This window comes from Nesoenas mayeri, assembly GCF_963082525.1.
Source record: "Nesoenas mayeri genome assembly, chromosome: 5".
NCBI classification, from domain to species: Eukaryota; Metazoa; Chordata; class Aves; order Columbiformes; family Columbidae; genus Nesoenas; species Nesoenas mayeri.
The window spans coordinates 61,593,397-61,613,274 of NC_137548.1; positions in this window are offsets into that span (position 1 = coordinate 61,593,397).

The following is a 19,878-nucleotide window of genomic DNA, read 5'->3' on the forward strand; positions in this document are numbered from 1 at the left end:
GGAATGATACACAGAAAGGAAATATCAAGCAGCAAGAGAAAGATCAGCTATATTCTGTCCAAAAAAACCCCCACAAACTTCTCTCCATGTAGCACTTAGCACTAATTATGAGGAAATAAAGACATCGCCTTCTAAAATCTTGTCAGCCAAAAGCCAGCTGTTTGTTGCTGCATCCTAATCCTTTTTGCTTTATAGGTTTCTGCAATTATATTATTTTAATTTAATGGGTGTTTAGGGAATTTTCTTTTCGGAATTGAGAATCTCCCTGTCATAGATTTTATTAATGCAGATTAAGTGTGAGAAACATTGTCACAATGACCAGGAAGGGCACTGAGAATTTCTTGATTGTCCCTTGTTCTATGTGAGGGAGGAATCATCCGAGATCTGGGAGATACAGAAAACACATGTGGGATGGGTCTGTTTTCTTTCTAATTTAAGAAAGTTAAGACGTATGTCTTCATCACAGATATTTTCAGGCAATTTGAACTGCAACAAAGATGTACAGATTTGATGTATATTTGTAATACTGTTCCATATTTTTTATTAATATACTGTTGATGTTTGGATAGTTGTCAAGTGGTATTATCTGTGTATCTCAAGTGGATGTTAAACATGGCACAACTCTTGGTACCTTAAAGGTAACTGGCAGTATTATTGGTATTTGCAGGCATGTACTGTTTCAAAGGATGGCATTATGATGAGTCATTTTTCACTTAATCATCCTTTTTCTTCTGCCAGTGTAGGCTAAGCTAACTCCACTGATCACTAAATGAGAATTTGAACCTATATTTTACTGCTAGTTATGTCAGAATTCATATGAAGGAATTACTATGAATCCTTTATATACTTAGTGGAAAAATATAGTGAGGTGAAAGCTATGTTTTTCATGCTCTTCTTGGTATTGAGAAAAATCTGTCATGCTTCATAACTTCTTATTGTGTTAGAGAGGACCCATGAGAGTTTGTTGCAGTTAGCAAGTGTGAGAATGAATGCAGAAATGTTTCAACAGATGTCACAATTGTGCATCATTCTGTATTTTTGCCGTTTTCAAAGACTTTGTGCTTTTACCAGCACCCTTGTCCAAAGCCTGGATTTGAAATTCCCAACAGCTGGACAGAGCTTATTGCATTTGCCAGTGTATTTCAAAGCCCTTTAACTACTATAAAGAAAACCCATTTGTTGCTATTTTCAAACAGAATTCTGCTAAAGAGTTAATTACGTAAGAGAAATTGGTATTTATTAGCCAGAAGAAAAGTTCAGTGATGTGGCAACTCTAAGTCAAGGAAGGAAACAATGGGAAAAGATGGGAGAATAACTTAACAGGTATATGGATAATATTGTGAGCCTCGTACCTGTCATATAAAGCATTTAACAAATCAATAATTTCTGTGTTTACCAAAGCATATACTTTCAGTTTGCTTCAGTGGTGCATTAAATGATGGAGGGGTGGGAACAGTTGTAATTTAGTTTAGTTTAAAAGGATGACTTTTAGCAGAATTATACTATACCAGAAATTTGAAGATCTAGAACAGATGTTTTATATGTAATGGAACTGATTTTTTTTTTTTTTTTAAAGGAGAAAGACTTCTTTTTTTTTTTTTTTTTTTTTTAAATTTTTAATTCTAAGATGATAATTTACAGACAAAATGCAACTGCATAAAACTAATATTACAAAAAGTTATTGCTTATGCCTAAAAGAGACATTTCTGGGTTCTTTTTCAGAATGCGTTCACCCTCCCATTTGTGCTTAGGGTTGAAAAGACTTTTGAAAGTGCACACTTTTTACAATTTAAGATTCATTTTCATATGTGCCTTTACTTTCAGTTATAGGGCTGGCTGACTTTTGCCTGTGCACATTAAGGGAAAAATGTAACCTCTACGTTAATCCAGATTTTTGATTGCAGCATTTAAGCTCATAAACTTCAAAATTTAAAGCAGGGATATAGATATTGTTGAATAATTTGATGCTGAGATGCTTGCGCTTGTATCCCCTTCCTCTTGCTGTGTGCATAACATTTCCTGGCAGAGCTGCATATATATATATTTTTGATGCTCTACAGCAGAACCGTTTCGTTTTGTGTCCTATGCATTTTATCATCATGTGTTCATGTAGCCTTTCCCTTAAGCAGCTGGTTGCACTTCTGACTCTTTCAGGCCAATGTCTCTGACTCTAGAGGAAATGCTTAAGATCTGAAATTAGTTGTAATGATCAATATTTCTCTCCTCCCCCAATAATTATTAAAGAACTTTGAAAACCAAAAAACTAACTCCCAAAGGTGATTGAAACTTGTAATTTCTTTTTGCTCGATGTGAAGTTATATAATCCTTCAGCACATTACATGGTTGTCCTGTGGCATTAGGGTATTAGTACTAATGGAAAGACATAGTTATTACAAACAATTCCAAATTTCACGGTGTGTATCTTAATAGCAGAAAGGGATTTTCTCCTGATTAAAAAGAAAAATGGGTGGCAAAATAAGGAAGAAATGCTTGTTACATAGGATGATCCCCTGGAGGCTTAATTACTGAAAAAAACAAATAGGAGGTAAATGTTCAAGATGTTTACAGGTTAAACATTCCATAAGTATCTTTTAAATAAGAGTGTCTGCAGCCTTCGAGCAGCTAATTGCTCAAGAATCACAGCCATTTATGCTGTCTCATTTTCCCCTGGGATCGACACTCACAACAGGATAATTCTTACCCTGATATAAGTGTCACAGTAGGGACTCAGTGTAATTTGCTGATATGATATCAAAAATAGCATTAAGGTAATTACATTTTGCACCCGTAATGTTTCACAGGCAGTAATATAACTGAAAATTACTCTTCTTTGGTTGTAGTAACCTGGTTGTTCCCCACCAGAACTACTTTCCCCGCTCCACTCCCCTTCTTAAGGTACCGCAGTGAAGTTACTTAAAAGTTTTGGGGCTTTTTTAGCACTTTCAATACAGAAGGGTATCCAAGTTTCCTCACATGGGTCTCCAGGGACAAAAGAAATAGATTTAATTATCATTTAGACTCAGCTTGACCAGAGATTTTTGCAAAGCATTGTAGTCAGTTGGTGGTGTTTCTTTCAAATCTGTTAGCAATTTCTGGGAAATGCCCAATAAGTCCTAAGAAGTACTTTCTTATTTATATGTGTGATCTTATTTAGCTTATATCTGATTGTCTTATTTAGATATTTTAGGTTAGATTTACCACTTTGGTCTTACAGAAAGGATGACTGCTCATCAAATCCTGGTCCAAACAAGCAAAAATATCCCAGAGATGGCAAATGTGTGGGTTCAGACTCTTTTTCCTAAAAAAAAAAGCTTTTGTAAATGGTTGTGTAATATAGACAGAAGAGCTGATGGTAATGTTCAAGGTAGTGTGACTGATATGTTTGTTGGCCTACAAAGCCTTTCCGAGCTGCCCTATTGAACGTTAGCTGCATGCTGCCCCAGAAGAAGCTATGAGTTGGTTCTACTTCATCTAGACCTCTGCTAAGTTCTTACAGGAAAAAAAATAAACCAAAAAACCACCAATATTAGTTTACCTGGCATTTGCTTTGAAGAATTCACTGTACATGCTGTGTTGACTGTACAACATAGTTGACTGTTTCCTTTCAAAGACTGGGCATGAAAATGAGGAAAGGATTCATGCTGGATTGAATATTTATATCTGCAGCTGTTATAATATTAATACAAAGAAACAACCATTTAGAAATAGATTGTTCTTCATTACAAGAGGCATTCTGAATAACTCAGAGTTAAAGCTTAGAAATGAAGGCTGATCAATATGATGTATTTGGGAGCTCTTCTTCAACGGGCTAAGTCATAGGAAAAAATTAAGCACATGGGAATATAGTTTTTATTTTGCCATTGAACAGTGCTATGGACCCTTTTTGCAGACAGACAAATGCTCACCATTACTTTATGCTCAAAGGCAACATTGAAAGTGACCTGGAACAGGCAGGAACTGACTTTTTTCTACTAATATGATATGAAAGTTTTATCATATTAGGAATTTTCTGTCATGGTGGATTAGTATCAGGTCATATTAACGTTCATTTTTACTAACTTACAATGAAATGTGCTAACGTGACTACACTTCACTATCACACGAGAAAAAAGAATGATTTGATATTAATGTAATACCATAGAAAGATTTCAATACCTCTGTCCCATGGGAAGTAGGAAGAAGTTAAAAATAAAACACAATGGCTTGGAACAAGGAGTTTTTGATTTTCCCCAGGGACGAAACTCCCTTCCCCATCCCTAGACCCCCCCAACATAGTCTCCATGTTCCTGGGGTTTTGAAGTGATTGATTTTGAAGAAGTTTGGGTTGCTTTTGTAATTATGGTTGCTCTCCCATTCCTAGCTAAAAAAGTCATTGGGAGCTGCAAATACTGAGTACCTATACAAACCAACCCAAGGTGCTCCAGGCTGATTATCCCCTGACTTTCAGCAACACAAGTGTTGACTTCTCAAAATGTTGACCTAGAAGCCAATTTATTTATTTTTTCTCTTTTTAAGGGGTTGAACAGGGAGAGGAGAGGGGAAGCAAAGCCATCATATGTGTCCATGCTCCATTATGTACAGCGTGCTCTGGCCAGAAATAATTAACAGGCACAAAGGGTGGCAGTTAGTCATTTGGCTGTGTGATTGTACCTGCAAGGTTTCTTTCATCTGAAGCCAAAAATCTGATAAAAATGGAAAATGTCAGAAAAGTTCAATCTTATCTAAATTATGACCAGGAAAAGCCTGGGTTTAATCTTGGCTTCAGACTTCATACAGGACAAAATAGATGAGTTTGGCACATATTTATATTCAAGTCATCTCTAATTTTGAAGGTGTCTACTTTGGCTTTCAGTTTTCTTCCTTTTGACAGAGCTAATATTCCTAAAATAATTGGTCTAAAATAACAGGGGACAAAACCTTTCAGGAACTCCAAGGAGGTGATAAATTTAAATGTGCTTATTTTCAAAAGTGCAGGATTTCTTCATTAGATGAATAAGAGTGGATTTCCTGCTCGAAGGCGATGAAATGTTTACACAAGGTCAGAAGACATGCACTCTTCTTGCTGCATGTGTAGCGTTTTGCTACAGGCTCTTGGCAGGTAAGGGGAGGAGAAACCCCCCTTCCTTTTGCATTGGGAAGGTAAAAGCTATAGTTTCTTGTTGCTGTTCTATGTATGCCATTGTGACTGGTCTGGAGTCAGTCAACCTTTTGCTGTTTGTTGTACTCACCGTGTGCGGGTTGTGCAGTGATGGCTTCCAGGAGGACTGTGGAGCAGCAGGACAGGGTTTGGAGCTTTTGTACCAGCTCTTGTGTTTTAACACCTACAGCTGAACTGGACACTTAGCGCTGTCATCAAAGCTGGAGCATGAGTCTCCCCCCAATCCAGGTTGCTCCAAAGGCTTTTATGAGAAGGTCATGGTGTTGTTCAGCTGATCAGCACTCAGATATTAAAAAAAAGGTGGTCTCTGCCCAGGGAATTTGGTACCTGAAATGTTCTGCATCATTTAAAATGCTGGCTTGGGATGTTAACACAAGCGAATCTCCTAATCCAAGGCTCAGCACAGGGGTAATAGCCAGTTGGTAATGCATGGAAAGCCAAGTTGAGCTTGGTCCTTCTGAGGAATGTAAGGGAAGGTTCTATAAGAGAAAAAAACCTCTGGAGTTTTTATGTCAGTTTATTGGAAACGTGTTTGTTAATCACATGTAGTCATTTAAAAACTCTTGCAGGTTAGACACTCTAGCTGTTTCATCCTAGTGCTGTCCCCATGAGGATCAAAAGCTTCTTGTCAGAATGGCCATGATTAAAATGGTAGCACCACTATCTGTAGATTACTGCTTTCCATCATTAATACTGTTATCTCTCTCTTCAGACTGATTTTTAATTTTTATGTTTGCAATTATAAGTGATTTATGGAAAAATTCATTGCATAACCTGTGCAGAATCATTAAATTCACCTAGGTTGAATAACCTGATGTTCACCTGGAAATAACCAAATCAGTGACATTATCTTACTGAATTTTCAGCTACCTTAGAAGTATAGAGCTTATCTTATATTATTTTTAAAAATTATTATTATTTTCTTTCAAGTATAGTGGCTGGGGGGTGGGGAGGAAACAATTTTAATTAATAAGAGGTAATTAGCCAAGTCTGAAAGGTGTGCACTAATTACAGAAAGCTGTATATCATGTGTAGCTGATTGCAGCGCAGGTTTCTGAATGGTAGCTATGATTTTTTGCGAACACCGTTCAGTAATTTGAAATGTTATTAGGGGATTAACTTTCCATACGAAAAGCTAAACTAATACTTATTACACAGATTATAACAGCGAGTGGCCTAAGAAGCTGTTGGGGCCATTATTTTGGGGGCTGCAGTCATTGCCAAAGGCAGAGGACAGCACGGGATGCTCAGCCCAGACAGGGGAACATGCGGAGCCCTGTCCTCCGCGGTCCCTTGTCCCTCCTGCCTCTGCCAGCACAAGTGACCCTGATGGGCTTCGCTGATGAACGTGCCTCCTGAATGAAGAGGCACAGGAGAAAAGGTGTGGAGATTGTCATCCGTTATATCATTTTGCCACAGTTGCAAATCCATCAAATGATGCTCGATTGTATTGAATTTTTAGCTCTTTTGGAATGTGGTTGCCATCTTATCTAGAAGCAAACCTTTGGAAAAAGATTGCACAGTTTTACATAGAAAACAGCTAAGCAGTACAGCTTTAAGTATTTAATTTAGTTTGGTTGGTATTGGGTAAAGCCAGTTTTTGTAGTCAGTATTTTTAAACCACATCTTTGTGGTGATGTTAGCTGTTGTTTATTCTCTCTCCTTTCTCACCAGGTTCTGTGCTCTTATAAAGCCATATATTTTCTCTTTATGTGACCTCTGATATTTGTCCAACACATGCAAAATCAAACTGGATTCGCCCCAGCGAATGAGGTGCTGCTAGAGCTAAAGGCTCGTAGTTACAGGAAAAACCTCCCCTTTCCTCTGAATGAGACAAGAGCAGATGCAGACGTAATTTTAAATGAAGGCCATATAGCTATGAACACAGAGAATGGACATGGGAGTATGTGGGACAAGAGTTTGTGCCCATGGTGAAGAAGGAACCTGAGATTTCTCTGCTAAACTGGCACTTAGGTGTGGGGCTCAGATTAGGGGCTGAAAAATGCACACTAATGGGAAGATGGAAAATACCTGTGTATAGTTTGAGCTTCAAGGGGAAATGTAACCTTGTTTTGGAAAAGAAGCGTCTAAATGATAAAATTTGCTCATGATTTTAGTTCTGTACCTTGGCTTATTGTTAAATCCCAACACCAACACCTCATCCCAATAAAGTCTCCAACAAACCAACCTTGCTATCCTTGTTATAAGAAAAAAAAACAAGCAAACAAAGAAAACAAACACACAACCCTCTAGAATTAAATAATATTTACACTGTATTATTTAAACTGAGTTGCATTTTTTGTTTTTGAAAGTACTTGGTCAGTCCAAGTATAATTCTTGATTAATAATTTAAAGCAGCTTTCCTTATGACTTTTTTTCCCTCTATCTTTTGCCTTCATTCTGGATTCTTTGATAGATTAACTAGCAGACTTCTTCTCAGAGGACTTGCATCTTCTCTTTAACAAATGTCTAAATGATTTCATCGAAAAAATAAATGAATTCTTCTTCCTCCCACTCACTTTACTCATCAAGGCTTCCTTTTCTTTACATTTCAACACTATTTCTGTTTGCAAAATTAGCCTAATCCACCATTTGTACAGATATACGATTCAACATCCCATCGAATGCACTTTGTACGCATTTCTGGAATACATTTGCTGTTCTAAATTTTTTAATGCATTTAGCTTCCAATATGAATCTTGGGGAAATGATTCGGAACATCTCCACATCAGGTTCCCATTGCTTCCTGTTGTCTCTCCTAGTGGTAATATCCTTGGAGATTTTCTCCGACAGGCACCTCTGAAACCCTTAATTGAACCACTAGTGTGCTTGTTTAAAGTGTTTCCCTCGCTTGGTTTTCTAAAATGATTTTTAAGCCTTCCCTACATACGTTTTCAGTTTCCCTAGGCTTTCCCTTAACTAATGGCATTATGATGGTCTCTTTCTTGTCTTCAGGGATCTCTCTTGAACTACATGAACTTGTAAAATGTCAGTGAAGACTTCTCTCAATTTCTGTTCCCACTTTTTTTGCTCTCTTGGATATCTGATGTCTACTCTGTGGCCTTCCTTAGGGCTCAGTTATAAGTAGCTGTGCATCCTTTTGCAAGAGAAGAAAGGGGCATAAGTCACTCCCGTAGTCCCTTACATGGGCTGCTCAGGTAGGAGGGCACAATGTGAAGGAGCAGTTGCTGTCATCACTGAGCTGACCAGGAAAATAAGTTTTACAAGGAAAAAATTGGCATATGTCAGGCTAACAGGGGATCAAGCAGTAAATTCTTTGGACTGGTTCCATCAGGATATGCCCATATAGGGCTTAAATCATTAGTTTAGTTGTCTAATTAAAGCTAGAAATATCAGATTAAAGCAGCAGTGAAGTCTTTTAGGATATAGCTCTGGTTTCTGTGTCAACCCAAAGTCATGGGATGCCTTGCAGGAAAGATTGAGAAAGATCTGTAGAAGACCCAGTGTGCTGGTAAATTCAGATTGTTTCTCTCAAAAATTTATTTGATTTAGACAAAATGAAAAAAAAAAAAAAGTCATAATAGTAGTTTGAGTTTGGTTATGGGTTGTTGGTTGGTTGTTTTTTGTTTGTTTGCATATTTTTTTAAATTCAGTAGAGCTCAGGACAAACTACACCTTCCCACTTTTTATCGTTATTACAGGGTAAGGAACAAGACAGGTCTCCTAAAGCCACTTTACCCCAGAAACCTGTTGTAAAGCAGTCCTTGTGAAGGGCTGGCATGTTCTGCGCCATCTGCCATTGTGTCACCTGGAGGTAAAATACTGGGGCTGAGATGGGGAAGGACAGGGTGCGCAATGAGTTACATCTCTGTGCTCTGACAAAGCTTCTGAAGACCTTCACCAGGCAATGTCTACAGCTCCCACCATTACCTCCTCTCATGCTGAATGAAGATGTGGTGTAATAACCACAAAAAACAAGGGAAGGAATTGCCCATCCAATGGCTGCTGCTGCAGAGCTGAGGTTGGTTATGCCCTGATGGGACTTAACACAGTGGTCACCTCATCTGTTTATTCAGTCTACCTGAACGTGAGTGCTGTCAGTGCATAATTTGCATTGATACAAGAGAGTACTAAAGGTGAGGAAGAGTCTTAAATTCCTCTTACAGGAGTATTCAGGTATGTTGCACCAGATACAGTTGTATCTTAGAATAGTTGCAAATTAATTATTTAAATATTTCTGGTAGTAACTGTGTTTTAGTTTTATGTTTTTCACTTATATTCTGGAAAGTGAATTCTCGATTGTTTGGTGTTTCTCCTGGTTAAAAAACCAAAACAAAACAACAAACAAAACAAACAAAAAACAGAAACCCCCTTCTCATACTGAGAGATTTTTGAGCCGTATGATTCACTTTTGGTTTTGTTTTGTTTGGTTTAGCCTTTTTCTCTTAATACTTAATCAAACCTTTCACTTCTCATATTATGTGGATGGGTTCAAAAGCTTTTTTGTTTATCTTGTGTGTTATTCCATCCATTCCATACATCTGTCCTGAGCCATGTCTTGTCATTTTGACACTGATTTACTGGAATGAACTTATATTTTAAACTCTGTTACTGTTCTTTAAATGTTTTCTGTTCCACATTGACATTTCTCAATGATAGTTAGCTCTAATTAGTTTTTTCCAGCCTGTTTGCAAATCTAGCACAATGCTATCTGAAAATAAACATACTGAAGAATATCAGACATTTTAAGATAGTAAGTGATCAAGAGACTTCATTGCTGTTAGTTCATTTACCTTCTGTATTTGCTCGTGTCCTGTTACGTATGCATCAAATAGTCATTTAACTCCTGAAGAAAAAGGTTTAATTCTGTTTGTAGATCTGCTTCAGAAATTTATTAGATTTTAGTGACCTATAGTAAGAGTTACAAAGGCTTCAGAGTAGGTTATAGATGTCTATCAAGGTGTTCCAAAAGAGCTCTTGTATTCTTGACATGTCTTGATGGCATTCTCACTGCTCTCTGATATGTGTGCACCTGTCTTTGTCTTGGTATTAAATAGGTTTTCAATTCTTCTAGACACTGGAAAGCTACAGCAGTACCATGATATCTTTAGAGGCCCCAGTGAAAGAAATTTGCATGTCTGTGAACATTTTTATTCTGTTTAATCCAAACAGTTGAAGAACTTGCTTCCAGATCTGGCTTTCATGTGTACTGCACATACATCCGTTACATTTCCTCTAAAGCAGTACTTTAACAGGGATGCTTTACTCAGTGTTTCTTTTTATCCAGGAGGATTATTTACAGCCAAATTTATTTTAAACAGCGCCTCTGGATGTAAATAAGCATAGGTACATTAAAAGAGAGATAAAATGTATTTTTTGGCGTCATAACAATTAATACTAGCTGAGTGTTGATGCATTTGCATTGTGCCGTTCTGATCTATGTGATTTTCTCCCTCTCTTGTAGGCTACTTCTTCATGGTTTGGTGGTCTTGAGGTATGAATTTTAGTCAAAGTTAAAACTGTAGTTGTTTTATTACTTATATTACTGTAATTCTTAGGAATCCAAGTCATGAGGTACAATCTCACTGTCATTAGCACTGTACCAGCGCTGAACCAAAAGACATTGCTAAAGAATTTACAGCACAAGCAAAGGGAAAGCACATGGGGGGAGGCAAAAGAAGGAACATGTGCAGGCTGTGTGTGACCCCCAGGATGGGATTTGTGGAAGTCCTAAGAAATTTCTTCTTCTTTACCTTCTAAAATGTCAATTGGTCTGTTAGAGAGCTTATTTTCTTCCTCTCTGTTCTCTTTGTCAATAGAGAAAACATAATAACGTGCTGGTTGGCAGTTGTTTTTAGAAGACATCATGGCAGAGGAGAGCTTGGAGAGGGCATTGTGACTTAACTAGAAATTTAGAAAACCCCTTCAACTATGAGGAACAGCATGAAGAGCATACACACAATATTTTTTGCTTCTCTTTGCCCTTTTAAAAACAAGCTGTTAGTGTTGTGGATGAATGATAGGAATAAAACTTCCAGCACTGGGTGACAGATCAGGGATGTTGGGGACTGTAGGCTGTGAAGAGTTTTGACAATGAAGATGAGTCACTTGGAGCTTGTTGGAGTTGGAGGGAGTGGGGTGTTGGATCTGCTTTGCTGTTGTGAGCTGAGCATGTGCAGGGAAAAGTCTGTTGTCAGGAAAATATACTGTAGTAATAAGGTTGTGAGTAATGAGGGATGGACCAGACAAAAGTTTCAGCTTTGTGGATGGACAGGAAAAGTCTTGCATAAAAAGACACTTCAAATAATGTGTTCCAGAAACTGGGTTTGGATGGATGTTTCAGAAGTGTAAGCACAACTTGATCAAAGCAGACTGTAACACCTTGCCTGAGTAAATATTTAGAGTATGGTTGGCATGAGTGTTTTTTGTCTCTCTCAAATTTTTGAGGGGAGCAGAGCACAAGAAGTGGAACAGATTTTCTCTGTGCAAAGGCTGGTTTTCCAGGTTTGATTGGAGAGCGCTTGGATACGCGAATTCCCCCTCCCTTTGCAGTACTCTTGCTGCCTATATATCCCCACCTTTGTGCCTGCTTGTTCTCTAAGCATCAATGCCAATTTCATAGCACTTGGATGACTTTCTAACGCCAGTGTCTGGCTTGTTTCCTATGTGCCAGCTCAGTTTGATACAAGGATGACAGAAGAATTAATGTATTCTTGAGAGAAAAGGATTTTTGGAATTTTCATGGCAATCTTGGCAAGAAAATTCTGCCTTGTGAGCAGCTCCTTGCACAACTGTCTCTGAGCGGAGCTGAGGAGACAGCCCTGTGTATCCCCCATGCATCAGTTTAAACAAACAAACAAAACCACCTACACCAAAACAAAACCCAGTCAAACAAAACAACAACAACAAAGTGTAATAGGGAACGTACTGCAGTGGTTTTGGTAACAGAAGGCTGTTGTTTTTTGTTTTTAATCTGAGATTGTTCTAAGTTTTACCATGAGCAAGGTGGGATGGTGCAGAGCTGAAGAGTGTGCAGGAAATCTATGGCTTTGCTTACTCTCCCCGAGCCCGTGTTTGGGTTTGGCTACCATTTGCCCCTTTGGCTAAATCGCCAGGTGCTGGGCTTCAGTTTCAATGTGTATAATCTCTTCCCATTAAATTCATTTTTTTAAAATTCAATTTTAAAACATGTTTTTGAGGATGGTTGTAACCCTGTTCATAAGGGACATCTGAAAATTTGGCATGCAAATAAATGCAAAACATTTGATTTGATGCTATTCTAATCAAAGGTGGTTGCCATTACCATACAGGTAGAGAAACTATAAAGATATGATATAATGCGGTGGAATACAGAAGTATCTTTTCAGTCTATAGTGTAGCAAAAATAGCCCAATGTCAAATGCTATTTGAATATCATTTCTTAAGGTGTCTGGATACACTTAAGTGAGCCCACTGATATCTTGCTTATGCCGCAAAGATTTTAAAATATCCATTTTAAAGACATATATTTTGGTGGGTTTTTTTGCCTCTGGGTCTACTGAATTAGTTTCTTGGCTTCATTCTCAGCTCCTTACGTTTTTGCAATGACTGATGGTATACCTACCATCATCTCACATAAGAGAATTTGATAGTTCTAACTTAATAGCTCAGTATACTGTTTACAAAATCTAGAATATCTGCAGGGGAATGAATCCTACACAGTTTTGCTTCTTGCTGTTACCATCTCCCCAAATTGAAAGAAGGTGGCTTGAATAAATCAAATGCTGGTATGTCTAGTCCAATATCAATAGTGGACAATAGAAGATGTAGCAGTAAGAAAGCTACACAAAAAGCTTCTCTGTAAACACTGACAGACTCTGTAGTGGTAAAGGCCGTACTGTATGAGGTTGAATTTTATTCTTCACTATCAATATGCAGCAATAATAAAGCAAGATGATGAATGAGAGAAAAAGGTATTAAATGTGCTGCAAATATTAAAATAAAACCACATTTTTAGCTAAGTTAGTCGACCTGTACATCATAGTAGAACCATCTTGCGATATTGTCCATAACCTTTGGCCACATCTCGGGTTGCAGATTTGAGTTACGGACTGACAATAACCACATTGTTTTGCTGACTTATTTTGACAGTTTATGTCCAGTTACTTTCAGTGATTTGCAAAGCTGACGTTTCCCTTTAGTGAACCTGAAACTCTTTTCTGCCATATTGCCCAGATATTTTTAACATACCAGACAGTAATGAAAAGCAGAGAAAAGAGGGTTCATTCTCACTGTACCCACAGAGTGGGTCTTATAGCAAATATGAGGGGTGAAAGGAGCTATACTATAAATGAGGAATGCGCCCAAGATGAGTATATTTGTGGTCAGAGGCATATTTTTATGAATTTCTTATGGTATAAATGTCATGCTACTGTTTTGTTCCTTAGCAGATATTCTTCTGCTATTGCAATATTATCTTTCCGTACAGTGAAGTGTATCTGAGTCAATTTATACTGACAGCTTTCTGACTTAACTTCTCTGTGAATTCCCAGTTCATTTAATATTTTTTCCTGCTGCTTCCCACATTTGAGTTACCTTTGTTCCATGTCTGAAGGATAGGAAGCTGATAGTTATTTTGTATTTATATTTCAAGGCTGCTTAATGTTTAATGAGGCTGAATATGTTGTAAAAAGCCTCGGAACACTCAGACTGGTTAATATTTCATGCCGATCTACAGAGACAACTATATTGATCTTTTAAGCATCTGCTAAACAAGACAAGGAATAAATTAGATTTTGGTCAGTTTGATTTGGCTGGTGAGTTAAATAGCTTTTAGAGCATTATCACCTTTTAAAATGTTTTGTTTCCAGTTGAATAAAGTAGATTTTAAAGGCAGTATTTCATCACTTTTTTTCTCATTGCTCTTTATCTTGCCAGTTTTATTTCAGCTGTGTTTGTATATGTTACGAAGGGATGCAGAAGCATAAAGAGAGCATATTTGCACTGTCTGCTTTATGTAGCCACAATTATACCTTCTGAAGCTGTAGTTGAGGGGACCCTACGTGCCTCTATCGACTACATTTTGGACATAGGTTCCCACTCTTAAGATAATGTTTATTTACATCACAGTTAATGCAGTTAAGTTGTATACAATATTTTATATTTATATGTCGTTTTTATCCCAGAGGGCCCATCTTAATCTGTGTATGTGATCTTTCTTTTTAAAAGCTTTGCGGTAGCAAATGTGAAAAGTTTCCTTGTAAAAACAGGGAAATTATTTATCCATTCCGATGTCCACATAACTGTTTTGTAAACTTAATGCTAGTTGACAACAAGGCTTTTGAAAGGTCCTTTATATACTGAAATAATTTTGGAACCTTTTTGTGATGACTGAAAGTTTCCAAACTTTCCACCCAGCACATGCAGCAACTGCAGAGCTATTATAGTAGAGATTTTTATTAAGGAGCCGAGTGAGCAGCCTTGGAGTAAGGTCATGGGGTTTGATCATTCGCACAAGAAGGTATCCAAGAGTTCTAATGGTCATGCAACCACACTGAAGAAGGACCAGTGCAGGAAACATTTGCTTCACAAGGTGCTAGTTTGACTAAACTCAAGTATAAATTACTGCATTTATTGTCTCTAGGAAAACAGTATTCTGTAGGCTGATTTTTCTTGTATAGAGTTTGCTTTCAAATGTTTTGTAGCCAAGTAAATGTTCCAACTCAGTTTGTTTATAAACATAGATGGGAATAATGGAATAATACTCTTCTTAGTATCTTGCATTTGGTTTCTTTGCTTAACTATACTTTGCTGTATCCAGTTCGGAGCAGATGGAATGGTTGTAAAAATTTCCTTTCTTCAGCATTAAGCATTTCACAGTTATCAGTGACTGGGGAGGCCTGGGGTTTCCCAGAAATGTTATGTCTGTACTGTTAACTGAATTTAAAACTTGAGGACAAAGTTAGGTTCCAGGTTCCAGGCCACCTCTCTAGCCACTCTTTTCCCTTCATTGCTACTACCCGTGGAATTCACTTGTGAATTTACCTTTAAAAAACATCCTCCCTGTGATTTTAAAATGTTTCATCTAAGTGTTACCAACTAAAGGTTTCAGAAAGTTTTAGCTATTTGAATTTTTTGACACTTCTTCGACGCACTTTCTACCAGCATTCCTTTCTGTGTCCCAGCAACCAGGGCTCTGTGGGATTCAATGAAATCAATGTCAGCAGAACTTTGGTTTAGCTGAATTTAAAGTTTGTGAGGGAGACACTGGGAGTAATTTTGCAGGAAGGTGTCTTACCTGTCAACCTAGGCAATACTATTTTGGTATGTCTGTGTTATCTTAGTTCATCTAATGTCAAAAGCCCTCTCACCCCTTTTTTTTTTGTTTTGTTTTGTTTTCCTTCCTGAAACATGAAATTAACTGGTTTTTAACCAAACAGAAGATATGCTCTGAGTGCCATGAGCATCATGCTCCTGAGAGTTCAGTAACTGACAATTAGAGTGATTTTTTTTGTTTGTTTGTTTGTTTTAAATTCCTTTTTTCTTCTGTTCTTAGGTACTTCAAGCCTAGTGGTGGGATTTATAGCGAGCAACACAGTGTTGGTTATCACACACCTATCAAACTTCCTCAGTATCCAACAGCAGCCTTAGGTGGGAGATAGTGCATGCTGGAGCAGCCTATTGAGTAGCTTTATTTTTACACTTTATTTTTACCTAAACCTTAGCTGTCTGTTGGATACAAATGCAGCATCTTCAGTGATCGCTCTTTCTTGGGCAGTTTTGCATTAGAACTTTTTGAGAATGTGGCATGCACTGTGGGATTATCAACTCTTGTTTCTGTGACACCATCTGCAAAAGCACCAAGGAACCTTACTGAGGATTTTGAGATGTGTCTTCAAAAGTTAAACTAAATTTTCCTCAAATTTTTGTACCAGCATTGGTCTAATGGATTTTCATTTTAAAGGTTGTCAGGCTATTCCCATATAAAGGAAAGATTTCAAGCTTGACTGTGAAAGCGTCTTGATGTGTATCTAAATTCTTGTTGATACAATGAAACATTGTCATTTCTAATGTATGTGTCACTCTTAATTACTATCCAGATTCGGTATCCATGCCATGACTTGTCTATATAGCTGTCCTGGAATTTCAGGTATATGGCAGTTTCAGACCACAAATGTGGCCAGCCTCACAGATGTTAGACCAACTACAAAATGCTTAAGTAAATACTAAAACTTCCAATGCTAGCCAAGCAGATCCTATTTGGACACCTTATGATTATGCATTAAACTGTTCCACAAGGAAAATGACAAACATGCAGCATGAAGCTGAGCTCCAGAGCTCTGCTCCCCTCACCAGAGTCAACACTTGTGCTGAAGATGGATATTCCTTAGCTATTAATAGTGGTGCGTATACATGATAATTGTATTCCTGTCACTGGCATAGTGAAGAGGTGCTCCCATCTGCTAAAGATATTTTACTTTATTCTGTGGAGGCAGAATGCAGGTGTGAAATTGCCTGTTGTGTCACACACACATGTATGTCCCTGTACCTTATTTCACACTATGGGAAAGCTGGTACCTTTTTTTTCTGAGGCTGCTTTGAAATTCATCATCTTTGGAACAATCTATACAGCACTTGAGTTTGAAGGACATCAGTCTTACTGGTGTCTGAAACTTCAGTGTGAAATAGTCTTAAATTCTTTATTTGTAAGTGGTGAATACAGTTAATATGCTCCTTTCTGGACATATTAAATGGAACACAGCACACACTAAATTGGAGTGATGAAAGAGAAGGGCATTGGTTATTAGTGGTGGGTGCTTCCAAGTGTTTGACTACAAGCTGAGCCAGGTTTTGCAAGACCTTTGCAATGTTTTTTTTTCTGGCTGTCCCCCTGTAAAATTAGTTCAATTGGCTAATGATAGCTTGCTGTCTACCAGTGACACTTCCGTCACGCAGTAAAATGCCTAAATTCATTTGAGCAGATGAGTAAAATATTAGACACTGTCTTCTATGAACTAGACTTACACCATAACTATCTTACGTGAGCATGAATCAGTCTAAATTTCTAAAAGATGGTGTTCAGTAGTAGTAGCAGCAAGATCAGGATCTGATGGTTGTAAGGTTATTTCATAGAATCATAGAATAGTTTGGGTTGGAAGGGACCTTCAAAGGTCATTTGTAACCTCAAGTCCCACCATCCTATGGTTCTGCTTGCCTTTGGGTGGCCAAGGCCTCAGTCCCTCTCCGTAGGGACTAGGAGTTCTGCTGTTAACTTCACTGGGATCAAGATCAATTTCTGCACAGCAAAAAGCAAAGCATTATGCAACTGTAGTAAGATACTTGTGTAAGTGTCATTAGACCAGGATGAGCTGCATTCTCCTTTCCTCAGGGAGTTACTCGAGGAGTACCTTGATTGGAACAGGAGACAGATTGAATCATTAAATGGAAATTTAAGACAATGAACATTAGCCACTTAGTTCATTTCATAAATTCTAATAATTAAAACTGCATGTGCAATAATAATGGCCATTCCAGGTATCTATGTAAGAAAAATGCACCTTTGATATGTTGTGGCATAGGCACAACGAAAACATTTAGCTAATGGAAGATCTATGTAATAAGAGTTACCACATAGAACCTGCAGTTGGAAATATATAAACATGTATCCCAACAGAATTTCACTACGTCACAATTCATTAAGAAAATCGGCAATAACTGACAAGATAGGCACAAAATGGATTTTCATGTTGCTGAGATGAAGTATGGCTCCCAGCAATTAATGGTTTTAGTCATATTAAGCAGATAAATAATGCTATCTGACATTACAGTATTTCACATTACACTAAAATTTTGTCACATTTGCTCATAATATGACTTGAAATATGTTACCTAGGAAAAAAATATTATCTTTGAAACAGTCAAACCCCATTAGAAACCTTAGGCTTGAAAAATCACAATGTTAACAGTTATATCCCCTAGCAAAGGTTTGCTTTCCTTAAATAGTGTTAAATTTAAACCCAGAAGCTCTAGTCTCTTTTGGAGTTACTCTTCCTCAGTGCACTGAGCTTGAAAGGAAAATTTAGTGCACAAAATGTGCTGTGCATTACTGAATGTTGGTAAGTGAAGCACTGTGAAGAGCCGCAGAAAGAAGAGGGTAGTAGGCTTCAGAGGGAAATCACTTCAGTGATACTTATGGTCCCTAAAAAAAGTTTCCATATTCTGCTTTCTAAAGAGCTCCTAATCTTGATATGACCCTGTTACTCTTAAAATGATTGATAAATAATTTTATTATTTTGAATTTCATTCTAGTTGGCACTTTTGCCTTCATCATAGCTAGATATAGTCTACCTGAGTACCATTCTTTTTGTCAAAAGGTTTTACTGTGAAATACTATGGGTCTTAATTTCCAGTTCCTGTTTGCATGAGTAACTCCTCTGATTTTGATGTTGTTACTCATGTTAAGCATAGTTTTATATTGGAAAACACCCAATGTGTTCCAAGGATTAAGAAAAATCAAGAACAAACATGGGAACATGACTTCTCTCTCATTTGATGCTAATTCTATTCCAAATTCATTGAGTAACGTGGAAGAAAATGTGATTGCTCGTCAAAGCTCAGATGCAGTTTTTTGCTGGGCCAGAACACAGAGGATTTGGAAGTGTCATGTTTAGCTGAAGGCAACAATGCTTACTGTCTCAGCACCCAACTCCCACTGAATTTCGACAAGAGTTAGCGAACAACCTTCCCTTGGGCTCCAGTGAAAATCCTGGGCTTAGTCTCCAGTCTGAGCTGCAGTTTTACTTGCAGGAAACAAGATTTTTCTGAGGTCTTTTAAGGTATTGCTTCCTGAAACAGCAAAACATAATCTGTGTGCAGGGTAAGTACTCCAATTCTGTTACTGAAATATAAAGTTAACTTCTAGTAGGAAAGGACTACTAAAAGTTCTCAAGATTGTCAGGATTATCGAATACAATAAACCTTCTCAAATCCAAGTCATGAACAAAACAGATGATCTTTTACACGCGCCAAGATAAAATTTTATTGCTTCTCAGATAACACTGCATTTAGGCATTTATTTAACTTGAGGGTACTGGAAGAGCAAAAACAGTTTGCTTATGTCTTATGACATTTGTCCTACGGTATGATGGTGGAAGAGGTAGGGACTTTTCGGAGACATCGCTGGCAATGTCGTAAGAAGTGCAGACCAAAAGCTTAATAATTGTGCTAGTAAGAACACGTAATCTCTGCCAGATTCTAACATTTAGATTTCATTATCTTCAATTGGAAGATGTAAAATATTTCACCACAGTTCTTCTATGACCTTATAAAAATGACACTGTTTATGGAGGTCACAGTTGTTCATTGTCTCATGATGATTTTCACAAATTTGTTAAATTGCTGAAGTAATATCACAACACTGGAGTCTCAAGCTCCTCTCTGGATGGTTATGTGATCACCAGTGTGTGATGCTGCACACTAAACCTTCAAGGAATTTCTCAGGTGAACTCTGTTATGGAGCCCTAGTCTCCCAGTATTAGCGTTCAGAAGAGATTCTAGTGATAGCAATGCCAACCACATATATTGGACTTATTTCTAGCTTTTTTTTTAATGAGATGAAGAAGAAACAGTCAGTGCCATATGTCCAGCTGCTGTTTGTAGAGGTTTGTAGTGCTGCAGGAGCTGCCGATGACCCAGTTTTTTGGGAACTACTGGCTTTGAAAGGCTTGGAACCTGCTTTCACATCATCTCTCTGTGTTAGTGTTATTGCACCTTCATAGTAC